We start from the raw sequence: 16,819 nt of genomic DNA, 5'->3' as shown, positions 1-16,819 counted from the left end.
GAGGGTTATAGTCCGGAGGAGAGATGCTGGATTCCGGCTCGCGATATTCTGGATATCGCTCTCATTGATCAGTTTTATCAGCGTCATGGTGAGTCCTCCGGGGATGCCAGGAGGCGTTCCTGAGGTGGGGGATACTGTCACGGTGCAGGGTGCCTTCTCGGCTTCCCCTGCGGTCTGTGTTGTCCTGTCTGTTCGGTAGCTCGTGGTCTGGGCAATCAGCGCTGATCGTGGCAGGGGTGCGCAGATCACGAGCTGAGTCTTCCCCACCTGTCGCTTGTTCCCCAGCTCCCTTATATGTCTCTGCCTCTCTGTCTGTCGTTGTGAGTAGATTGTTTTGTCTTTTCCCGTGGTTTGTGTGGTGTCCAAGCTGCATTCTCACCTTCTGTTTTCCCATCTAAGGATCCGTAGTTCGGAGATCCGGCAGCGCGAGTGGTCCGCAGTGTGCCGGCCAGCTCGGTGATCTCTGTGGGCGCCAGAGCATTTAATTATTGTTTATGTTATTTTGTGTTTTGTGGCGAGAATAAAGATTCTCCTTTTCCCTACTCTGCATCTGAGTCCTCTGTCTAGCCCGCACCCCTGACAAATATTAAATTCTAACCTCTTAAACAGTCTGTAAATAGACCTAAATGCCACTTAGATCAGCTTCTGAAAAACATTGTTATTGCTATGTTGTAGTCTTAAAATTTGTGTAATAAATTCTAAGATAAATCAAAATATTTCTTTCTAAAGCTACCTTCTGTAATGTATATTCAATGCTTTTCTCTCCGACAAAAATCCAGATCTCTATGGCCTAATTTAACCCCTGGATTCATCAATGAGAGCCATTCTGAAGTGTCAGATAAAGTAGAAAAGCTTTGTAAGTTGTATATATATTTACAGTGTATACTATATGGCTAAACCATAGCTCTGGGAAATGGTGGTATTTATGGAGCTGTGCATTTTAGAGCAGCTTATAAGCTGAAGCCTGCTTTGAGGAGAAAGAACCTCGGCTCTATGAAGTCAACTCCTGATACATGACAAAAGCTGAGACAAGACATTCAGGAAGATACTCCGTAATTTGGGACAGATGGTGCCTCAGCGGCACCAGCTGCGTGCTGAGAGAAATATGCTGCATTCTGAATAGTGTGAATACGGAAAGTCTATAAGAAACATACAGACAAACATGTTTATTTACAGCAAACTCTTGTCAGCATAGAATCATCTGACAACTCGTGAAAAGATCCAGAGACTGAAAGCCTGAGATATTTCATCACTCATTCCTCATCTACTTGGATTTAAAGCTTGAGACAAATAAAATTACGCAGTTGGAGACAGGGTCAACTCTTGATGTAAAACATTTATGACACCACATTCAAAGATTCTCTGTATTCTCAGAACAAAACGAGCAAAATAAACAAATAACAAACCAAATAGAAGTAGCAAAAAAATTATAGGTTATTACATGAGGGAAAAATGTCACTGTTGAGCTTGTGGTTCTTGAACTTTGGCATTTGAAAAATTTTGTGCAGTACTTGCAGAGTTGGACAGATGTGAAGACATCAAAATGTGAATGTTTTCAGTAGCTTCTGAAATGGCTGGTAGGTGATGCCTTTAAAATGGATAACGTGATCTTTAACAATGAGAAGACTGACAGTGTAATTTACACTTGTCACTAGTAATGGAGCCACGTATGATGGCACTTTAAGGTCATTAGAGCGATAAAAAAGGACCTGCTATCTTTCTTCATGCCATCTTGGGAAATCAAATGCAAAAGGGAGGAATAAATTATTCTGCCGTTTATGTTGCAGTGTCCTTTGTATCTGCAAGAATATCTGTCCCTTTTCTTTACCACAGCTGTCAACGTTATAAAAGAATAATCTTTTGAATATTCTTGTATTCTAAGGGAAACCCTTGACAAAAAAAGTTAAAATGAACAATACTACTACTACAACATAAAGACTGTGGGTCTGAAAGAAACATCAAGACACAAAAAAAACAAGCTGCTTTGAATAAAAGTGTCTGCCAAATGCATAATGTAAGAATGTAAATAAAAGTGCAGAAGAAACATTAAGGTGAGAGGTTCATAGGTTTTAACCCACATGTTTTGTAAAGGGACAATTTTAGGAGGTTTATATGTTTTTGTGTACATGTTTTGTAAAGGGACAATTTATATTCAGTCATTTTGGATTGATATTAATTAAAGCAGATAAAGCTGTGAATTGTGCTGGGTGATGAATTCATCCTAAAATGTCAACTAACTGCCAATTGAGCAGCACAAGAAATGTCTTCCAGATATAGCTTCACACTAAGGTGTTTCGCTACAGTTGCCATCTGCTAAAAAGGTGTAAACCCAGCAAACAAATCTTCATGTGCAGCTGATTGGGTTCTAATGAGGCTGTTTTAGAGGACGAGTCTCCCTGGACTAACCACAGAGAGAGAGAGAGAGAGAGAGAGAGAGAGAGAGAGAGAGAGAGAGAATATCAAAAGTGCATGACTTCCACAGATGTGTTACACTTAGATACTGAGTGAGAAAAAAAAAAACAGGGTGTGAATTATTTCATGTCATGTGTCAGACATGATATATTCAGGCCCACATGGAATCTGTTCTAAAACTTGTAAAATTACTTTTTTGACATGACGGTAGCCCAGCAGTCCTATGTATGCTGATAAATAGGTACAAGACTGTGCTCTTATATTGTTTTATGAACAAATGAACTGCTCCCATGAAGCACCGCAAATGATGTAATCAAATAAAAAAACAATACAATATGAAACAGCATGTACAAAAAATTTATTTTTATTGATATATATACAAACCCAATTCCAAAAAAGTTGGGACACTGTACAAATTGTAAATAAAAACTGAATGCAATGGTGTGGAAGTTTCAAATTTCAATATTTTATTCAGAATACAACATAGATGACATATCAAATGTTTAAACTGAGAAAATGTATAATTTAAAGGGGAAAATAAGTTGATTCTAAATTTCATGACATCAACACATCTCAAAAAAGTTGGGACAAGGCCATGTTTACCACTGTGTGGCATCCCCTCTTCTTTTTATAACAGTCTGCAAACGTCTGGGGACTGAGGAGACAAGTTTCTCAAGTTCAGGAATAGGAATGTTCTCCCATAGTTGTCTACTACAGGCTTCTAGTTGCTCAACTGTCTTAGGTCTTCTTTGTCGCATCTTCCTCTTTATGATGCGCCAAATGTTTTCTATGGGTGAAAGATCTGGACTGCAGGCTGGCCATTTCAGTACCCAAGATCCTTCTTCTACGCAGCCATGATGTTGTAATTGATGCAGTACGTGGTCTGGCATTGTCTTGTTGGAAAATGCAAGGTCTTCTCTGAAAGAGACGATGTCTGGATGGGAGAATATGTTGTTCTAGAACTTGGATATACCTTTCAGCATTGATGGTGCCCTTTCCAGATGTGTAAGCTGCTCATGCCACACGCACTCATGCAACCCCATACCATCAGAGATGCAGGCTTCTGAACTGAGCGCTGATAACAACTTGGGTTGTCCTTGTCCTCTTTAGTCCGGATGACATGGCGTTCTAGTTTTCCAAAAAGAACTTCAAATTTTGATTTGTCTGACCACAAAACAGTTTTCCAATTTGCTACAGTCCATTTTAAATGAGCCTTGGCCCAGAGAAAATTCCTGCGCTTCTGGATAATGTTTAGATATGGCTTCTTTTTTGATCTATAGAGTTTTAGCCGGCAACAGTGAATGGCACGGTGGATTGTGTTCACCGACAATGTTTTCTGGAAGTATTCCTGAGCCCATGTTGTGATTTCCATTACAGTAGCATTCCTGTATGATGATGCAGTGCCGTCTAAGGGTCCCGAAGATCACAGGCATCCAGTATGGTTTTCCTGGTCTTGACTCTTACACATAGAGATTGTTCCAGATTCTCTGAATCTTTGGATGATATTATGCACTGTAGATGATGATAACTTCAAACTCTTTGTAATTTTTTCTCTGCGAAACTCCTTTCTGATATTGCTCCACTATTTTGCGCCGCAGCATTGGGGGAATTGGTGATCCTCTGCCCATCTTGACTTCTGAGAGACACTGCCACTCTGAGAGGCTCTTTTTATACCCAATCATGTTGCCAATTGACCTAATAAGTTGCAAATTGGGTCCTATATGTACATTTAACTTGTTCCAACCTTTTTATGTACAACTTTTTTGGAAACTTTTCATGACATTTCAAATTCCTTTTATGTACATTTAACTTTTCTTAGACTATGCAAAATAAAGAAGAGGTGATAGCATTTTGTTTTTGGTGTTTTTTTTTAGGTGATTTATTTTAGTTGTTATTAATTAGTTGATTGATGTTCCACAAACAGCTAACCTGAAGCAATTGAACACTTTTTTTACAAGCAATTTTGGTGTACAGCTAACCTGTTGAACATTAAAATTAATTAAATACAACAACCCTTTTGTAGTGTAACTGAACATAAACATAAAGTCTTTAAACATCGCATTAAAGTCATTGTTTTCATCTATACAGTGCATTACCGGTGCAAACATTTCAGCCTCCTATTTTTCATTTTGTAAAAACGTTTTATCCACTGCTTATAGTCTAATGATCTCCTGGCCCACATCGCTTTGATCCCAATATACATTATAGTCATAAATCATAAATTACAATCGCATCAGGGTAACTTGTGCATTAGAGCTAAAACTAGCATCATATGCTTTATAAGACAATTTATAAGATTTACACTATGCTTTTTACTTAAAACTCTCTTTAAACCACCATTGAGTATTTTACGATTCTGATTTGACTTTTGGTCATATAATGTCGTTGAAATATGTTATTTGTAGCCTTTTATACCAAAGCTAATCAGTACACCTGCTTAACATTTCTTAAATGAAACATCCTGTATTGTTATGAAAATACCCCAAATCTCATGAAAATCGCATACAAATCATATACTATCATGTATATAAGCTTCATGTTTGTATAAACATTTCATTGGGTTTCTTATGTATGGAACTGAACATGGAAGTGTAAGGGAAGCTCGTCTTTGGAAGAGTTATGAACGCGTAATATGAGACAAATGAGCAGTGAATGAACTTCCTCTGAGTCAGAACAGCGTTCGTGGAAGAGAAAACACAGGCAGACAGCCCTAGAAGCTGCAAATACTCATCAGATTTAGTTATCCAGTGAAAAAAATGAAGAGAAATGATGATTATGTCTAAAGAAATATAAATTAAATGTGTACAGATATCAGTATTTCTCCAGAAATATATACTTTCACACACACACACACACACACACACACACACACACACATATATGTGTGCGTGTGTGTGTGTGTGTGTGCATATACACAAACTCAGAAATTTGTTTCAGTCTTTTTACAGCTTCAGATTCTACAGGCAATAATAATAATAAATAAATATACAGTATATCAACAACTTTCTACTGAGAAAACAATCAAATTTAATACCTGCATGTATCTGTCAACACCACTCTCTCAGCATGAAGCAGTTCCTTCAATATCTAAACACATCGAGAACATGACCCTTTCATTTCTGAAAACAAACCAGCTCCGTTTGAAGGAGAAATTCCCTGAGTATAAAAGCAAAAGCCCAGCAGCAGCTTTGGCTCTGTTTATCATTACAGCTGTGTGCTCTCTCTCAGCTCATTGAGATGCAACCCTTAGGAGCGTCTCGTTTAGGCTCCCCTCGCCTCCACCTGAGATCTGCATTCCCAGCAGAACAGCACACACAGCTGAAAGAAACATGCAATTTTATGGATCTGCGACTGGTTAAGATAAAGGTGGAAATATGTATTGTATTTCAGATTGTTTGAACAGAATCGGCGAGTGACATTTAAGAAATGTTGGCAACTGATACAGCACAAACAGTTTTGTCAGGTAACCTAAAAATGCCCTTTATGCTGTAACATCTGAATTAACAACAGTAGATAATTGCAGACAAAAAAAATATTTAATATGTCTAAATCCACCTTGCCACAGGTAATCACAGCTTTGCTGCACCATGCAGTTTGTCTACATTCAGGGACAGAACGATGACAGATGGTCTGACTCGACATCTTACCCTCACGGCAGTAGTGCTCTTATGATTGATGGACTGACATGAGCTGTAAGAGCACACCATCCTGAAATGCATGTTAAGGGATGTGTAGTGGAAAATCGTGACAATTTCAAATCCTGCCGTTTTAAAAGGGTGGCAACTAAAAATCCATATCTTAAACTGGGGAGTTACTTGAAGTTATGAAACTTCCAGTATGTGTTTATTGGAGTTACCTCTTATATGTGTAAATAGATATTTAATAACTTTTTTTATATATATATATTTTAGGCACAAATGCAGGCCATTTACTCAACCTCATGTCACTGACTTCCGTGGACAACGAAAAGTATGCTTTGAAAAAATGAATTTTTGTCCAAACAATGTAAGTCAGTGGGGTCCAGTGTTGTTCTGGACCCCATTGACTTTCACCTTCACTTGTAACTGGGGAAATATGCTATATCTAGAGCAGCATTTCTGTTACAGTCTTCCTGTGATCTTTTCCCATCCCACTGTCCATGTTTGTCATACAAAAACGTGTTGTGTGTGACCCGGGCATTTATTTTCTTTGTTTTTGCTCCGCCATGTAAGTTCCAAACAAAGCATTAGCACTAAGTGTTTGCAAGCAACACACGGCAGTGATTTTTCGCTCCTCAGAATGAATCTGTGTGTTTGAATGAATCATTTGAGTGCATGATTCAATGACTCAAAAATAAACAAGACACCTGATTTGACGCTGAATAAACCAGTGTTTTTAAACAAATCAGTTTAGTGAATGATTCTTTGACTCGCTCATAAAGATAGTCAATTGGCGCCACCTACTGGCGGAACAATTTAACATGTAGAATGAATCATTATACACATTTATTAGTTATTAGTTTGCCTTACATCTACAGCAGCACACTGCTCTACATGTTCAGTGGACTAATGATGCCTGAAATACTGTTTCTTGAAAACAGCAACTGCACATCAGGCAGGTAGCAGTCTCATTAAGAGGCCAGAAACATCACAATCTGTCTTTATTGAATCTGTGAAGTTATTTAATAAAGACTAAAATACACAGCCATCAAATAACACATTTGACATTTGCAAATAAGGACATTTTATTGCAGTAAAATTAAGTGGCTGGACTAGCTGTGCAGCAAATTATAAATAGAAAGATGTCCGTGAGCTGAAGGCACATTGGGGTGCTTCCAGTGTAGACAGCTCTGTTGACTGTAATGGGAGAGAGATCTAGTTTTGTTGCACCACACATCCAGTTTAGACAGGCGTAACTACACCTTCTTGATGGATGCATGCTGACTTGTTTGTTGTCACCTAGTCTGCAGCTTTTACCACAAATTTACATTTGTTTTTTAGACCTGTAATAAGCCATATTGAAAAATATATACTGTACAGGGATATCTGGACTCTTAAGCCTCAAGAAAAATGTCTAAATCTCACTGCATGATATACAAAATAATTTCCACTAAAAATCTCATTAAGATCAAAAGCTTAAAGTTTAGACATTTTTAAGTGACTTAATTGTGCAAAGTGATTCAGTAAATTTTTGGGTCTCGTAGGTTACCTTTTAACACTTAGACTAACATTAAAAGGTCATACCAAAAAGCAAAAGGTTTTTAAGTATAAAACTTAAGAGTATAAACTATCTTCTGTGGTTTGAGAGCCCTGGGTTAGTAATTTTAAGGGCCAGATTGGGTAAAAGTGTATCCTTAAAGGTATAGTTCATCTAAAAAAAATGAAAACTGTCATACTTTACTTTATGTGGTAGTAGTGATATAATTTTTGGATGAACTATCACTTTAACACAACAACTTCACATTATCTTGTTTTGCAGCATGAGAACCCTTTGATTTCACACAATAACTTTGTCTTCCTTCTAATGAATTGCCTGTCCCTCTACGCAAAGGACTTTGTACTACTAGTGTGACGACTCAAGCCTCCTCATACACGGTCAGTATCAAGTCTTAATTAATGCAATGACATTTACAAGTGACTTAAACTCCTTAGTAACAAGTGAAATATGCCATATATCTAGGGCAGTGAATCTGTTACAGTCCTTCAGACAGAATTCCGTATAAATACATTGTTAAATGTGGAGTAAAATACAGAACAGTGAGCATCATAGTCTCGAGCCTCGGACAGCAGTGTGATAGGAGGACAATGACATCCACTGCAGCTTAGCTACGGCTCTCGCAAGGGCCCCTGGAGTGGCCCTGAGGCCATGTAATACCATGTTAATTACCACACGCACGGTACAGAGTTTCAAACAGGACTGTGTGGAGGAGAAGAGAAAATCTAATCACAGGAGAACCAATTTCACTGAATCTGTTGCTGCACTGGATGGTTGGGTAATTTGTGATGACACAGAGAAAACATTACTGCCACAACAGTTGCTGAGCTGTAAATTTCTACCTGATGGAAAGTGATGGGTTTTTGACAATGTTTTTGTGTCAGTCCCCTAACTTAGACAGTTTTTTCCTACACTGTCACAGTTCCATTGACTGTCATATTAATTTTCAGCAAATGTTGTCAAGTTCCTTAAACCTTCAGTTTGTCATCGCTGGTTATTATCATCATATTCAGTTTCTCAGGACCAAAGTGCCATTTTAATACCAACAACGCAATGACTTTAACCAATTAACACAATGAATGCAGGTTCAACAAAGAATAGAAAAAAAAAAATAAAATAATAATAATAATAATAATTGTGCTAGCCACAATTTGTGTGTGTGTGGTTTGTATTGGCTGTCTGCTAGCCACAATTTGATTATATATATATTTTGAGTATCATACAATTTATCACAAGGGTCAAGAATTTACATTTTAAAGTCATTATATGACTTATAATGGTACAAAAGATTAGTGCTTCTAATAAAGGCTGTTCTTCAAACTTTGTATTGCGAATTCCACAATTCATTGCCATTTTCAACTATTTTCAACTGTGAAATAAAACATGTTACTTGAGCAGCAAATCAGCATATTAGAATGATTTCTAAAGGATCATGTGACAGTGAAGACTGAAGAGTAAGATTACATAAATATTAATTTATTAGCTAAATTATATAAATATTTCACAACATGTATTTATTTATTTTTTTATTTATTTTTTATTTACTATTTTTAATGTGTTTTTGATCAAAAATCTTTAATGTAACCACAAAAAGTTATTACTTAAATCATTATAGGAATAATTTTAGAAAGGTGTACAATACAATCTGGGTCCTGAAGTGAAAGTTGAGAATGACTGCTGTAGGTTCTGTATATGACATACTGCTTCCAGTAAGAGCGTACAGGCACATCCTCCTGCTCCTTCCTGTTAGACAACACACAGCTCTTTTACCAAAAGCATCAGATAGTTTGGTAGGCATGCTACAGAGTCAGATTGCTTTTGCCATTCCTTCCTGGCAGTTCACACTTTTACCTGTAGTGAAGAGCTGGATATATATATATACACATTTTTTTTTTTTTTGTCAAAACATGCTATTTGATCAGTGTGCACAGTTTATGACAAATGTTTTCCTACTAACAGACATGCCAGCATTATGATTGTAATGGTGACATATGGTGATTTATCATATGTGAGAATATGAGTTCCACAAGACCACACTTTCTAACTGAAGACTTGCTAGAATATTGCTAAAGCTTTATGATTCAGAAGCTCAAATTTGCCTCTCAATTTAGCCACACACACACACACACACACACACACACACACACACACACGCACACATGCACACACACGATTACACACATTACACACATTAAGATTAAACATTTACATACAATCAAATATACACACACAAATAAATAATTCAATATAATATATATATTTTATTACATATCTTAGAAAAATAAAAAATAAAAAAATAAAATAATAAAAATAAAAAAAAATAGCAAGAAAATGAACTTTGCATGTGGTTGATGAAATAACCTTCACAGAGTTAAGGAACATCAGAGGCAGAAGGCTTTCTGAAATCTGTATCTTGGCAAGGAATGTTCTGTTGGGAATGAAAACAGCTTGGAAAATTCCTGTCTTTTGGGTCCGGGGAGGCTGAATGTAAAGCTTTTAAGACAACCTCAATCAGCTCCCCCTGCTCATGAAGATAGCACACACCAGCTTCAATCACGTTATCGCATAATGTTAGGAGAGCTGTGAACAATGCATCTACACTGTGTTCCAAGGTCAATTTAATAAACATACACTGGACAGTTACAGCAATAATGATTGCAAGTAATGTGATTTGAAGTTGTTTTGGTAAGAAAGTGTCTGTTAAAAATGTGTGTTTGTCGTCTCTTTGCCCAAATTATTTTTTAAGGGCAACTGCAAAAATAGGGTAAACACATTCTTAAGCATTTTACTTTATTACCTTATGTTTTTTTTTTTACTTGTCCTCAAAAACCATGAACAAACCGCCGCAAGGTAAAATACAACCCAGACTACATTAAATACAGGTTCACTAGCAGTAAGGATAAATCTGTGCCGACCACAATTTATTCTGTGCAGTCAATTATGGGCTGCCCTGAGCATGAAACCATTGAAATTTAAAAGACATTTAAAAACTAAAATTGTCATGTTTTAGTCCTGAAGCAAACAGTTGGTATAAAGGAAAAGTAATCTGTCTTTATCCTTCAAAAATATAAATATATTAATTTCAGCTTTGGCAATGAAAGCTAAATGACTTTTCATGTCCAGTTTACATCCTCAAGGTTCTCATTAAGAGTGAGTTATATGAGGTTACCATGAGTCTGCTCGTAATGCTGTAACACCTCACCCCTTTCCTTTCATCTTCATTTACTTATCTTTGTGATCGACAGCAGCCATTGAATGCTGTATGATACATGACAAAAGGGCCGAGATGAACCCTCCCCTCCTCAATGAAACCCTTATTGATTTCTCATTGCAGGGAATCATTGTCACTGCTCTCATGCGCTCAACCTCAAGTTTCCATATTTAATGTGGATGCACATCACCTTAAGCACAACTGTTAAGACCTCCAAAGGATCTACATGAGCTTAATGTAATACTCATGAACACACCCTTTAACCTTCAAAAACAGCTCCAATTTAAACAGATTACAATAAGCAGGCAGACTTAAAATATATTGGGAGGAAACTTTTTTTCCATGAGTAACATGAATTTCCATGCATTTTAGAATGGAAAATATAAATGCATAAAAATGCACTGCATATTTAATTAAATACAGTACAGCTCAAAAATGTATGGTCAGTTAGATTTAATACTTTTATTCATCAAGGTTGATCACCATTAATTTGATCAACCTTGACAGTAAAAACAAAAGTTTTGATGTAAAGACTGTTCTTTTGAACTTTCTATAAACTTTCTATAAGTTTATAAAAATTTATCATGTTTTTTACAAAAATATTAAGCAACAAACCAGCATATTACAAGGAAAAGAAATGAAATGAAACTTCAGTGAAATTCATGAAATTCTAAATTCATGATTAATGATGCTGAAGCATAAGAGACTTCTAATTATTATTATTAATTATAATAAATAATATTTTTATATTTAATTTACACATACTGTATAGATGTGTTTAGGAGCAAGAGATAGACAGATATAATTAGCTTAGCGTGTTCAAAACAATGTCTAGATTTGAGAATCGTTTGGATAAATGTGCTAAAAATCTCTGTGAAAGAAAGGAAGTGGTAACTGGTGTGAATGTGACTTGCAGTGATTTACACTAGAGCTGACTTGTGTTCTGAGAGGAGGGGATAAAGCTGCCGGTCACAAAGAAAGACCCACAGCATTATTCTGCCTGTTCAAATGCCAAACCATTTCTCAAAGAAAAATAACACAATGCCATTCTGTGCTGTACCTGTTATTTGTTATAGTGAAATATTCAAAATGTCAATCTGCCATGTCTGCATAATGATAATCAAATATTACAACTACATTTTGTAGAAGAAAATTGAAAAATTGTTTGCAACCTTTTTTAAAAATCTTAATAGATTTATAACAGATCAAAAATAGCTATAAATGTCTTTATGAAAATAAAATGCTTTGAAGCACATCTCTAATTTGCACCTACTAAGTTATGACTAAAGCATGAAGATATACATTTTCTTTAAAAAAAAAAAAAAAAAAAAAAAACGTAAAAATCCAGAACAAATTTGAGCCGCCATCTTTGAGATAAGCAAGTGGGAATGAGATGAGACATTTCCTAATAGTGTAAATCCAGACCTCAGGAAAATCTGTTAACATCCATGAGGAGGATATAACTGATATGCTAATAGACAGTGCACCGCCACGTGGTTTTAATTGCTAATTCTCATTGATGGAGAAATGTAGCCCAACCGGATGCTCTGTTTTTGAAGATAAGCCTTAATAAAAATAAAAAAAAAATAAAAAAAAAAGGAGAACAGGAGATATGGTGATATTTGCAAATAGGATTGGATTTTAAAGTACTGTCTCCCACATTGAGGGCCGTGATCCTTAATGCTAACCAGATACCTAAAAAGCAGCTTTACATGTTGAATTTTATCTTCTTTACTTTATACTAACCGGCCCTCGAATGTCATTAAAAAATAAACATCACCTAAAAAGCAGCTTTACATGTTGAATTTTATCTGATCCATATTAATATGAAAATGTGTATTCACTTTCTAACAGCCTTTTATTGCTGATTTCATATTATCTAAATCAGAAACTGGACAACTGTAATGGTGTAACAAATGAAACAAGGCATTTTTGGACAAATAAATCTTGGAAAGATGAGTCAATTATTTCTTAAGTGTGAATTCTAAACTGTCTATCTATACTGTATCTACAGCATTGCATTTAAGTAGTTAAGTAATTACTTGGTGACTGTTAAAAAAGTATATGTTATAAAGTATGATGATATGTTTTCTTGTCATTGTCATAGTACCTACCAGTATCAGCGGCATTGCTTCACTGCCATTTATAAACCCTCTCCCGTGACCTCATGGGATAGTAAAGTGTCCATAGAAATACTATTTCACCCCACAAGTAGTAGGTCATCCGGGGACTTTTTTGCCTACCAAATACTGTGAATTTACACATACTGTACCGCTCTGTTCACACAGACCCCAAAAGCTTAGGCAGCTGACCTTATGCCTTGCTGCCTTATCAGGCAAAGACTTCACAGGCAGCAGTTGTGCTTGAAAATACCTGACCAAGCTGACTTTGGACAGACTTCTTAGGTAACATAACATTTTAATGATTTACAACAAAATAGAGAGAGCTTTGGTGATAACTAAACGAATATTTAATAACTACAATACTAATTTCTTGATAGAAATGATATCAGAAGTGGAAAAAGTTGGTCAAAAACATACATTTATACACAAACTAACCACAAACTGCAACTTTCAGATGCCAGTTTTACTTTTTAGCTCAGCTGCCACAGAATTGAATGCCTAAGACTGTGTTATCAAAGGCAACAAAGGATACATCTACGCTGCCTTAAAAATTAATCATATAAAGGCATCTCAGGAGACAGGAAGTGAAGCTAACATTGGATTCGGATGCATCTTTAGGACAAAGCCATGCTTTTTTTTCACCTGTTATATAGCAGCTATTATATTATATCAGCTACATGTTCAGTCCTGTGGTGAGCCTATATCCTGGGTATGATTCCCAAGGAATGCGAAAACTTGAAAAACGTACACATGAATGCAATGCTAGTCACTTTAGATAAAATCATCTGCCAAATGCATCATTTTAAATATAGTTGCAGTCACTGATTTGCAAAGGGCACAATTCTATTGTCTGGAAAAATATTTAAATGTAAAAATCAACACATAAAGTGAGCATTCATTAAAACAGACCATCTGGATTTTCACCAAGAGGAAACGATAAAAAACAAAAACAATATCTAGATAATTAATGAAGCATTTGAACAGCATTTTCTTCTTCCGTCTCGATAATAGTACGCTGATGAATAGTACACTCAGACCTCCGGCATACAGTATGTGAGAGCTGGAAACTAAAACATTAGCAGTGTGACTTTTGGGCTGAAAAAAAAAGACAAAATATATAATGCACAAATCTAATTCTCCAAAATAAGTTTGAATATACTTGAAAATCCTCAATTAGCAGCATACCCCGCATTGCTCTTCATTCATTATTTTCGCAAACAAAAACTGATACAATCTCCTTAATTTCTCCTGAAGTATTTGAAGGAAAATAGTCATACCTTTTCCCACTGTGCATGAAGTTTGACAATGCTAATTATATCTGCCATTATTTACAGCTTGGTAATAGCCCATTGAAAAGGGCTCAGTGTGAAATAATGCTCACATTTTCAGCAGGCTCATTTGATTTTAGATAAAAATCACATGCAGAAAGCCTGCGTACAGTCAGATCACAGATCATTCTCATTCTCCCTCTGTTCAGGCAGTCGCTGTTGAAAAATAGAGCAGAAAGGATTGTTCCTCACAGGCCCTAATGAGAGTGCTTTGTTTAAGGAGCTAAATGATCATCCCATTTCCCACAGCCTTGGGTACCCCCTGTTTCTCAGACAGTGATGAAGGTCAAGCCTACAGCACACATCAGCTCTCCATAACGTGAAGAGTCACACTATTCTGCCAACTCAGAGGAAATGGTTTTACCTATAACAGTTGAACACTCATTTGAACTCAGCTCTGCCTGTGGTTAAATGCCTAGAAGAGTTATAGGACACCAATTACCACAAGTGTAAAGCCATACCGACCCATCAAAGAGGCAATGAAATGTTTTCCAGACTTTGAAATTTACAGAGATGCTGACTAGCTGACAATTGGCGCTAGAAAAGTAGTCACCAACCACATGATAACAGCCAGCATGTCTGGATGTAAATTTGAGTTAGAAATGTTGTTTCAAACTAAGCTAAGTGGAACTGAGTTGACTTTATAATCAAGTCATTAATAATTTACACCAGCCATCTCTCATGCTCTGTAAGGCATTGCTAATTGGTCCAACCATATGATAATCCTTTCCATAAAAAATATGTTAATCCTAACAGCCATAGACATATCAGATGCATATACAATGCCTGTCTTTGGTCATACTCACACCAGAAAGCATTCGTTTGTATTCAGTGATATGATTTCTCATTTTTCCAAGCGATATATATCAGCTGTCACTGCACGGGAAAGATGTCAGAGCCTCTCTCATGATGATCTGATTAGATTCTTTCTGCGTACGGGCTTTTTTCAAGTGTAGTTCATCAATCTCTTTATCTTTTGAGCAGTACCATCGTGACACTGAGGGGAAGCACATGAAAACGCTGATCATAAACCAATGAGGCCTTTGTAAACAAAAAAAGGTTGAAACCGCACTCACAGGGACAGAGAAAACATCTAAGGCAGTGAGTTTAAATTCATTATCTGAGAGCGATGCACTGTGTTTGTTACTCTAAGGGCTTTTTGCTTCATTCTGCAGGTCTGCTTCTTGGAGGCAAAGCTAGGACAACAATTAGGCTCAAATTGAATCACCTTTGGGTGTTTTAAGTCATTTACGGAATGCAAATGCTTTTGCGTTTCATTCATCAAATATTTTGAAGTCAACAGCTGCAGAAAGTCATGTGCTCCAAGGGTAAAAGTCCTTATCTGGAATCAATCATTGTGGCGAGGGGAAAAATCAGACCTGTTCTGACAGAAGCAGAGAGATTAAGGGTCGGAATCAGATTTTCTTGTTTGTGAAACTGAGCACAACATGTAGAAAATCCTGCCTTACTTCAGAATGCCTTGGCAAAGCCCATAAATCTCAAGCTAGGCATGATGGTAAGTAATTACTCCAGCTTTGAGGACTAGGAATAGATTACTATATATATCATTATATGTGATTACGTTCTCTGCAGTAGGGCCTGTCATTGTTCAGCAAGAGATGGATAATCTTTCTCAGAGCATATATTATGCTAACAGACCCACATCCACACAGGATCCCCTGATCAAACTCGGCAGAGTTTTTCATTCCAGCGTAAGATGTCAGTGTCGTTGTGATGTGGGGAGCTGTGTGAATGAGGGATTCTCAGTGGGGGGAAAAAAGAAACAGATGAAAGACGGTTTTCCACAAAGACACAAGCAAACAGACCGCAGAGTCAATGCAATGCAATTAAAGGAATGTTTCACCCAAAAGTGAAAATTGTGTCATCATTTATTCATCCCCGTGTTGTTATAAATAAGCCTAACTTCCTTTCATCAGTGTGACACAAAAGAAGAACATTAGAAGAATGACCACACTTGTTTACAATGAAGGTGGAGGGAAACAAGGACAGCTGTGATGTCCATTCAGTTTATTGAAAAGACAGAAAAGACAACCTAGGGGTCACTGGAAAAACATGCCTGTGGTGACTGTGACGAGTGGGGCGGGGCCGTGAGTCGTGGGAACGGAGCGAGGCCGGTGGAGTTAATGATAATGTGGGACATGCCTGTGGTGACTGTGACGAGTGTCCCATGAGGAGCTGGGAAAGGATAAAAGGACCTCTGACGACAGTCTAAGAGAGAGAGGACCAGGCATGGAGTTTTGTTTTGGTTTGTGTTTGTGCATGGCAGTTGCCGTTAGGGGCTGTCGCACTATTTTAAATTTTGTGTTTATTTTATTATTAAAATTGTTTAAATGTTCGCCGGTTCCTGCCTCCTTCCTCCTTCTCCAAACTGTGTTACAGTGACATTTATGCCAAATGATATTATGTTGTGTCTTGCTTTTAAAGTCAAATATCCAATGAGTGACACTAAAAGCACATTCAGTTTTATCTGAAACAGATGAGCGTAAATCTTACAAAGTTTAATTACGTTAGTTTGTTTTATGTTTCATGGT

General features: G+C 36.8%; 1 protein-coding gene across 3 annotated transcripts in view; it reads right to left on the bottom strand.

Moving 5' to 3' along the window:
* The window catches only part of LOC109075079 (thrombospondin type-1 domain-containing protein 7B-like), a 178,654-nt gene that overhangs the window by 111,464 nt on the left and 50,371 nt on the right, over positions 1–16,819 (bottom strand). The window lies entirely within an intron of this gene.

The sequence above is a fragment of the Cyprinus carpio genome, chromosome A9 (genome assembly GCF_018340385.1).
Source record: "Cyprinus carpio isolate SPL01 chromosome A9, ASM1834038v1, whole genome shotgun sequence".
In the NCBI taxonomy this organism is placed as follows: Eukaryota; Metazoa; Chordata; class Actinopteri; order Cypriniformes; family Cyprinidae; genus Cyprinus; species Cyprinus carpio.
The sequence above is the reverse complement of the archived record's forward strand: the minus strand, read 5'-3'. Positions and strand labels throughout refer to the sequence as shown.